Source organism: Corvus brachyrhynchos, unplaced genomic scaffold (assembly GCF_000691975.1).
Source record: "Corvus brachyrhynchos isolate BGI_N302 unplaced genomic scaffold, ASM69197v1 scaffold121, whole genome shotgun sequence".
NCBI classification, from domain to species: domain Eukaryota; kingdom Metazoa; phylum Chordata; class Aves; order Passeriformes; family Corvidae; genus Corvus; species Corvus brachyrhynchos.
In genome coordinates this window covers 1,761,268-1,770,500 of record NW_008236445.1, presented here as the reverse complement: position 1 = coordinate 1,770,500, position 9,233 = coordinate 1,761,268, and the positions used below count along the sequence as shown (strand labels likewise).

Genomic DNA, 9,233 nt, shown 5'->3' with positions numbered 1-9,233 from the left:
TTTCTTGGTATTAACTGGAGAGCATACCTAAGTACAAATATGGTATTTTTTTACTCTAATTTAGATAAATACTAGGACAGTATTGTTGCAAGTAAGCCATACATATAATAAATCATAGATGATGAGCAGATCTGTGTGTCTGCCTTTTTCTTCTTTTCATTTGCATCAAATTTTCTTGTACCTCATCATATTCAGGATGCCCTGTTCTGAAATTAATACAATTGAAATCTTGTCAGCTTTTTCAGAGGTAAGTATGTATCATGCCCCTCCACCATAAAGCAATTTCAAAGAAAATCTTCCCAATTTTTTTAAATGCAGGTGTACTATTGCATATATCTAAATGCCTACACATTTCTTCTTACTCCGTACACTTTTCTCAAACCATCTGATTAGAAATGGTTTCCATTTAAGATGCATTACATCTAGCAGAATTTATTACCTTACTTAGAGGCCCTAAAAAATGGGTTCTCTTGTCCTTTGCATATCTGCTAACATACGACTCATATATCAAAAGAGCTTTAGGAGTAGTTCCAACAAACATAATGAATCAGGCTTCTCTTAAAATTTAGTTGAAAATATCTCCTTTCCTACTGCAGAGGGCTAGAAGAAGGAAAGGAAATCATTCTCTTTGCAGTAACCCAGAAGGTTTGCCATCCACCCAACCTGTGTGACTCTGATTCAATGGTGCATTTGAAGGAGGTAAAATCTACTAGTTTCACGGCAATGTCTTAACAGCAGGCTCTATCCTGCCCCATGTGAAACCTGAAAGCAGTTCAAAGCTTTAGGAAGCAAGAAAATAGCAGAGAAAGTAACACTACAACACAGAAATGCCAAGAATAATCACTGAAGGTTCGAAATCTGGTATTGTGCTCTAAGGCTGACATGATTTTACTTTTAGCAGTCAGGTAAGTCTGAGTCTTGCTGAGTAGTGACAGTGGTGTCACTAAAAGTGCCATCACTTTGAAAAGTCATTTGCAGTCATGCAGAGTTCATTGAAATAAATAATGTGAACCTATATTTTTGAGAAAACCTTATGCAGATCAAAAGACCCTGAGCTTGACCAGTGGGATTTTAGATCTCTTTTAGTTAAGTCCAGACACTTGCCTGCTTAGCATGCTGGCTGTTTTCAGTTCCATTCTGAGATATCTCCCTTTACTGTGACAATGCAGATCATTCTCAGGAGACATTTTATTACATCACATCACTTCATCACATGACTTTTAGGCCTCTAAGTTCCTTCTATGGATTAGTCTTAAACCTGATCTGATCTTCTCTGACCTTTTTATGTGAATTATTTTATGCAAAACGGAAGTTAAGCATCATTCTAAGAGGAACAAAATTGCTTTTTGCTATTATATTTCAAATATATTCTGTCATTGTATCGACAATCAGTTAAAGCAACAAAATCCAAGCTCTTTCTAAAAACATATGCATATATTTCAATATAAGGCAAGACAGGCTGTGCTGAACAGATGTGCCATGATATTGCTGTCAGAGATTCTGAGCTATGGGCTAAATGAAGCCTCATCGAAGGACCTCAGTAATGAAACTTTTTCCTGCTTCATTTTCTACTGAAAATGCATTTGTGAGGAGGGGAAACTCTGTACCTTTATTCACAAATATTTGGTTTTTGAATTTGTGAGTTATGGGATTTCTGAAATTATCATTAAGGGTTTGAGAGCATGACCTGTGTGCTCTCCACAGCTCTGTCAGATGTGCTTTATGTTGGTCATTCAACAACCAATGGAGAGAATTCTACTTCACAGGATCATAAAATGGTTTGGGTTGGAAGGGACCTTAAATCCAAGCCCTCTGCTACAGAGAGGGACAACTTTCACTAGACCAGGTTGCTCGGAGTCCCATCCAACCTGGCCTTGAATAACTCCGGGGATGGGGCATTCATAACTTCTCTGAGGAATCTGTTCCAGTGCCTCACCACCCACACAGCAAAAAATTTCTTCCTCTTATCTACTCTAAACCTCCTCTCTTTCAGTTTAAAGCCATTTTCCCTTGCTCTGTCACAGCAAGCCCTTGTAAAAAGTCTCTCTCCATCTTTCTCATAGGCTCTCTTCAGGTACTGATAGGCCTCAGTTAAGTCACCCTGAAGCCTTCTCTTCTCCAGGCTGAACAATCCAAATTGTCTCAGCCTCTCCTCATAGAAGAGGTGCTCCATCTTGCTAAACATCTTGGTGGCCCTCCCCTGGACCCACTCCATCAGGTCCATGTCCTTCCTGTGCTGGGGACTTTGCTGGATCATGTCAAACCTCTAACCCACCAGCCCCCTCCCAAGTCCTTCTCGGCAGGGCTGCTCTCCATCTGTTCATCCCCCAGCCTGTGTTGGTACTGGGGGTTGCCCCAGCCCAGGTGCAGCACCTTGCACTTGTTCTTATTGAACCTCATGAGATCCCCATGGGCTCAGTTCTGGAGTTTGTCCAGGTCCCTCTGAATGCCATCCCATCCCTCAGGTGTGCCAACTGCACTGCTCAGCCTGGCGTCATCTGCAAATTTGCTGAGGGTGCACTTGAACTCCTTGTCTATGTCATTAATGAAGATATTAAACAGGTTTAAACAGTATGGCACCACTTTTCACTGACATCCATCAGGACACTGAGCAGTTCACCACCACCCTCTAAATGCAATGTATTACTATCCAAGATCCTTACAATCTAGTTACTATCAAATGCAGTGCAGGTTGGCCATACATTTGTAAAGTCAATTGCTTGGGCCTATACTGAATATTAGTTAAGTTCAGCACTTTTTTAATCCTCTCAGCCATTCCAGACCTCTAGCAATCCTATGATTAAAGAACGAATACATTGAAATTAATGTTTCATTTGCATTCCATTTTACCTGCAAAACGTTTATTGCAATACAGTAAAGACTTGCTTGGGTATCTTACAGAGTTAAGCATGTCTTTGTTTTAGCAAGTAATTTGTGACATTGTAATATTTCTTTGAAATATCACCAGGCAAATAATTTATTTTTCAGTTAACTCTATTACCTCATTTATAAGCCTTTGTCTGTACCATGACGTTGTAGTAAGTGTGGTTGACTGCTGTCTGTTGTCAATCCAAACAGTTCTCTGAAGAGTAAAAGCAAGTGTCTAATTTGCACCTCACTATTTATTAATCTGCTGTATTATTGTGTCGTACGTCTTTCTGAAGTTTGTTATGTGTTGTGGTCTAACCCCAGCTGGCAGCTCACCCCCATACAGCTGCTCACTCACTGCCCCACCAGCAGGATGGGGGAGAGAACTGAAGGAGTAAAAGTGAGAAAACTCATGAGTTGAGATAAAGACAGTTTAACAGGTAAAGCAGAAGCTGCACAGGCAAGGAAAGCAAAGCAAGGAATTCATTCACCCCCTCCCATGGGCAGGCAGGTGTTCAGCCCTCCCCAGGGAAGCTGGGCTCCACCACACGAAATGGTGACTTGGGAAGACAAATGCCATCACTCCAAATGCCCCCCTTTTTCTTCTTTTCCCCCAGCTTTATATGCTGAACATGACACCAGACAGTAAGGGATATCCCTTGGGTCAGTTGGGATCAGCTGTCCCAGCTCTGTCCCCTCCCAACATCTCATGCACCCCCAGCCTCCTCCCTGATGGTGAGGAGCAGAGGCAGCCTTGGCTCTGTGTAAGCACTGCCCAGCACCAACTAAAACATCACGTTATCAATTTTGTTTCCATTAGAAATCCAAAATATAGCCCCATACCAGCTGCTATGAAGAAAATGAACTCTATCCCATCCAAAACCAGCACAATATATTAAACACAAAACTGAAATCCCAATTTCACCATATTTGTTATGCCTCCCTTAAGGAGCTTCTGACTTTTTAAAGCCAGATCACATTTTTGATTTTGCAATTGAAATATAAATTCATCCAGGGTATTTCTTGCTGCAAAATCAGAATTGCCGAATAATTTATTGTTTCTTCCTACCTTTTTTACTAAATTTGATCAGGATTTGGCATCCTAGATTCCTATCTTCTAAGGCACCTCTCCCTCAAATGAGTCTTACTGCCAATATAGGACAATGCAATGGTAAAGCCAAAGCCAGAATGTTTGTACTGGCAAGACATTAAACAAATCAACAACATTAAAGCCTCAAGAAATAAAACCTGAAGTATTTACTCAGAAAGATGTGCCAACTTTTGAGCTTTTACTCCTCAATCAGAATTGCATAGGTGTAGGTGGCACATATCCAGGAGTACTGACTTCTGTAGAATCAGAGTAGGCAAAGGCAGCTGTAAGCCTGCTGTCCAAACACTCAGTAAAGCACCTACAGTTTCTGAGGGCTACATAAATATGCTGCTTCTAATGAGCTCCATTTTTCAAAAAAAATTTAGTTTCAGAAGGCTGAACATTTTCATATAAGCAGCAAAGACTCACACAGTGATCCTTGCTACAGAGTTAGAAGTGCTTAAAATAGACCATGGGGATTTTTTTAAATAGAATTTTGAGACACTATAAATGCAGACAAATGGATCATATTTTCTTAAAATCAGTTTCAACATTTACTTGTGCTCTGCTAAGCTGTATCTTTTTCCTGGTTTTCCTCATTTTTTAGTTTCTCTTTGCAACTCAACACCTTGGCATGATATATAACCTCATGATATATTACTGTTTTCCTTTCATAATAATTTTCAGAGATACATAATGTCAATTTTAATATTTGTAAAATAAAAATAAAGAAATAATAACATTGACTTAATGGGGTTTATTTGGGTATGGTTTTTTTTTGTAGAAAGGTAAAACATAGGTTTGTGACAGATCAAATAAATAATCAAAGAGAAGCTCTGGAAAGATTCAGCATAGTTGTGAAGGTAAAGGTATGCACTGTACAACTAGGAATAATTTGGTTCAAGATAAGGTGAGGCTACTGATAAACACAGGAACAGTCTCCTATACTGGATTTTTCAAATAATTTAAATAAAAGCAACAGTAATCTCTCAGCAATGCCCCATCCAAAATAACTAATATATATATATTAAAATGACAGGTTGCAGATTAAAATTAAATTTCAGATCAAAAATGTTCTTGGTTACAGATGTATTGTTATTGAGTAATTTATTTAACTTGCTGAAGACATTCTACTGAAAGCAGCTATAAAGTGGTTTCACAGGATAGTTGCATCAGCTGTAAGATAATGTGAAACTTCCCATGTTACCTGTTAAATACCAGTGTCTCTCCCTCAGCATGACAGTGGGGTTGAGATGTGAGAAAAAGCTTGTCCACATGAGGTAAAATAGACATAAAACCACATTGCAAACAGAAAGCTCAGGGATTCAACTAATGGAACAGATTCTCTATGAGAAAGTTTTTCTGTCTAGTTTGAGATATAATTATGCATCAATATATATTGGTATATTAAAAATTGCAGAGCACTTGCTGTTCCACTTCCATCCCAATTATTCTATGGAAGCTGAGTATGTTTGTGGTAGAGAGCAGCCTAGGAGACACAATCAGGGAGTAAAATTAGAGCCTCATTGTGCTAAACAACCAACAGATGAATCAAGCTGACAATTGAGAGGCGACTATTTGCATTTGAAAACAGAGTGAAATGAATTTGCTACACTGAGGTCTTAATCTTTCTACTTCTAATCCTGCAGGTAACTTAATTCAAGTCAATGGCATCACTTGCCTGAGTAAAACAAGCAGTATTGAGTTCCTCCTCAGTGCTGTGCATTAATTAAATGAGAGGCAGAGAGCACTAAAACAGACATACAACAGGCTTGCCTTCAACTCCTTTGTGTTTGCCTGAGAGGAAGATGGACACTCAGAATTGCTGTTTTTCCTTTCAAAGGGCAGATTGTGCATGCTGTTCTTTTTATATTTTAGTCTTTCATTAGGGAATAATGAAAGACACTGCACTTTCCTCTACAAGGCTTGTTTGCACAGGAAAATTCACTAGTGCATTTATGGTGGGATATAATCAGACCAGCGTAACAACCCATTGTTAATACTGCTATGCCAGAATAGTTACCCCAGAAATGTCTCCATTTTAGACAGCACCTTTGTTCTGAAAGTATGAACATATGATATGTGGCTGCACTGCTACGCCTACAGAAGTCTTTACCCACTGCCTGGGATTATTTCCTATGTATTTTAAGTGTCTTCCTGCATACTGGTTGATGATCTTGTTGAAATACTCAATTCTGTATTTACACAAAGAGCTTCAACAATTGCCATGAAATACCCTCTAGCTGAACTTATCACAGGCACCCAAAATGCCTCCTGCCAATATAATTCAAGGATTAATCCCCATCCAACAGGGAATTTGGAGTTGCATATGCCCACCATATAATCAGGGCAATTATATGACCAGCCTTGACTTCTCTCCACTGTGATGCTTGTTAGACCTTTGCTCCCTTATCTCCAAAGCCACCACTTCACTTCTGGCTAAGGACCAGAACTAACTCAAATCTTGCGGCAGTGACAAGTTTTTCCAGAGAAGCAGGTTCCGAGGAAGGTGGTAGGATCCCGTGGGGATAAGAGAGGAGAAAGAAAGGTCTGTAAGGCTCTAAGGAAATGACACGCAGGACCAATAGACAGCAAGAGAAAAGGGGTATGAGATGCTGTGAAAAGGAAACTCCCTCATTCCTCTCTATGGCCACTGCTCTCTTTCAGACTTTTTTCATTCCTGTGGTGGTCTGGACAACCATGTTGCTTGCCTTCTTTTACCCTCCAGGGTTTCTCAAATTGTAGAAAAAAAGCAAAAGAGGCAAAGTTATTCCATGGAAGAAGGAAAGGATGTAAAGCACAGCAAAGCCAGAATGACAGCATATGGTTGCAGGCATATATTCCTCAGGTGGAACAGAAGACTGTATGGGAAGAGACAAAATTTTTCAGGGTAAAACAGCTCCATCATCATCTCAGGAACAGACAAAACAACCCATCTTGCCATAAAATAGCTGCAGGATAACATATCCTGGAAAGCAGCTTGGTGGAGAAGGACCTGGGGGCCCTGGTGGACAGCAAGCTGTCCATGAGCCAGCAGTGTGCTCTTGTGGCCAAGAAGGCCAAAGGTATCCCGGGGTGCATTAGGAAGAGCTTTGCCAGAAGGATGACGGAGGTGATCCTGCCCCTCTACTCAGTCCTGGTGAGGCACATCTGGAGTGCTGTCTCCATTTTGTGGCTCCCTGGTACAAGAAAGACAAGGAATGAGGAGAGGATCCAGTGGAGGGTTATTTTAGAGGATTGGAGTATCTCTGTTGTGAGAGATCTGGGCCTGTTTAGCCTGAAGAGATGACTGAGGGGGGGATCTTATCAATGCATACAAATATCTTAAGGGCAAGGCTTGAAAAGACAGGGCCAGGTTCTTTTCAGTGGTGCCATGACAGGACAAGGGGCAAGGGGTGAAACTGAAACACAGGAAGTTCCATCTGAATATGAGGAAAAATTTCTTTACTTTGAGGGTGACAGAGCAGTGGAACAGACTGCCCAGAGAGGTTATGGAGTCTCTTTCTCTGGAGACATATAAACCAATTCCTGGTCACAATTGTGTTCAGCCTGCTCTAGGTAAACCTGCTTTAGCAGGGAGTTGGACCAGATGAACTCCAGAGGTCCCTTCAGCCCCAACCAGGGCTTGAAGTATTCTGAGATACAGGAGAGCCAGTACCCGACCCTACTTGAAACCACAGGGCAAGAACTTCAAATGCAATGATAACAAGTGAAAAGGGAAAAGAAGAAGAAAAGAGCAGCACCTTACCTCACCCTTTTTTATCTTCCCTACTCAATAATTTTCTCCATGTTAATTTTTCCACTACATCTGCAAAGCCAACAGAATATCTCCAAGGCAAGGTTCACACCTGCCATCACCATGATTCTCCCTTTTACTAGCTCCCATTAAATCTCAGGTTAGGCACAAGGGGAAGAGGAAATCAGAACCGTCAGTAACTGTTTCTGGGCTGTTTCCTTATCAGAGATGTAAATTTCATCATATGAGTCTACATGTAATATTTTTTATTAATTTTCAATGTTATAGTAATTAGGTTTAAAACAGTAAGCTGGGACACTCAGTGCTGTTATCCAATGTGATGTCTCAGCAATGTAATTCTAACAAAAGGCAAAGCGAGAGGTATTGTGAGTCATTTTAAGTTGTCCTTGAATAGGAGAGGAAATAAACCACAGATTTTTTTTGTCTTGCCTTTTTTGTAGTAAACAGCAGAGCAAATGTTCTTCTAACCTAAATGGGAATATAAAACGAGTGCTGTATCATAGCAACAGCCAAAGGTTTGTCTCAATATTTGAATGATTATGAACATCCTTGTTAAGTGTGTAGTATACTGCTATGTCATAAGGAAAACCTAGTAAATTACTGCTATAAAAGTGAGCTGTTGAAGCTGAGTATCTTAGATTCCTTAATGATGGTATTTATTTAGCTCTGCAAGAGTGAATTCTTATTCCCAGGCATCCTTTTTAATGATAAGACAGATCATAAGAAGACAAATAATAAGTCCTGATATACTGGGAGTAAAAACTCTCAGATGTATTTTGAAATCATGCTTCACAGTTTTCAAATCAATGTACAAAGTAACCTTTTTCAGGAATAAGTTTTCATGTCTGCTGTTCAAACTGGGTGAATTGTTAACATGCTGTAATGGGGAAAGCTTGTTTTATTGAAGTTTGTGGCAAAAATAGCATTTTTTTAGTGTTTCATCTGCATTTGTGCAGAGCAGGGGTTCTGTGGTAGGTTGGATTTTGTTTTTTGGATGATTTTTTGCATCAGGTTACTTAAGTCTATTTTGTCCAGTTCTTAAATATTGTGTGTTGTAACCAAGCAACGCAACTAATGTTTTGAAAATCACCTAACTAGGCGCTTACACCAGGGCTGCATTCACAGAAAAATGTGCTGTTACAAAATGTGCCTTGCAAAGACACTGCTGGCCAGGGAAATCATTCCCTAGCACCATGGGATGAGAGCACCATGCACACCAGGAGAGGTATTTCTGTGCTGATGTGTCTGTGTGTGCATGTGTGTACAGAATCAGGGCTTTTGAGAGGGAAGCATAAAACCTCATCAAGTCAGATAAAGAGCTACTACAGCTGGTCTATAAGACACACGGGGGAAAGACATCTTAAAAAAGACAGTACCGTGACCCTGGGTTGCGTGAAGTACTTGCATTAATCTAGGATCCAGAATAAGGAACCTAACTGGACAGCAGGCTTCATTTGTGTACTGACAATCCCTGTCACAAGTTAGTTGTTTTATTCAAGGTAAAAAATATTCAGCAGG

At 40.1% G+C, this 9,233-nt stretch overlaps 1 long non-coding RNA gene across 1 annotated transcript in view; it reads right to left on the bottom strand.

Moving 5' to 3' along the window:
- Positions 1-3,243: 3,243 nt before the first annotated feature.
- Positions 3,244-9,233, bottom strand: part of LOC108444614 — a 10,826-nt gene continuing 4,836 nt past the window's right edge. The window contains exons 2-3 of the long non-coding RNA XR_001859253.1: positions 6,166-6,171; positions 3,244-3,254 (exon numbers count right to left, since the gene is read on the bottom strand). This is a non-coding gene — a long non-coding RNA (uncharacterized LOC108444614). The remainder of the gene's footprint in view (positions 3,255-6,165; positions 6,172-9,233) is intronic.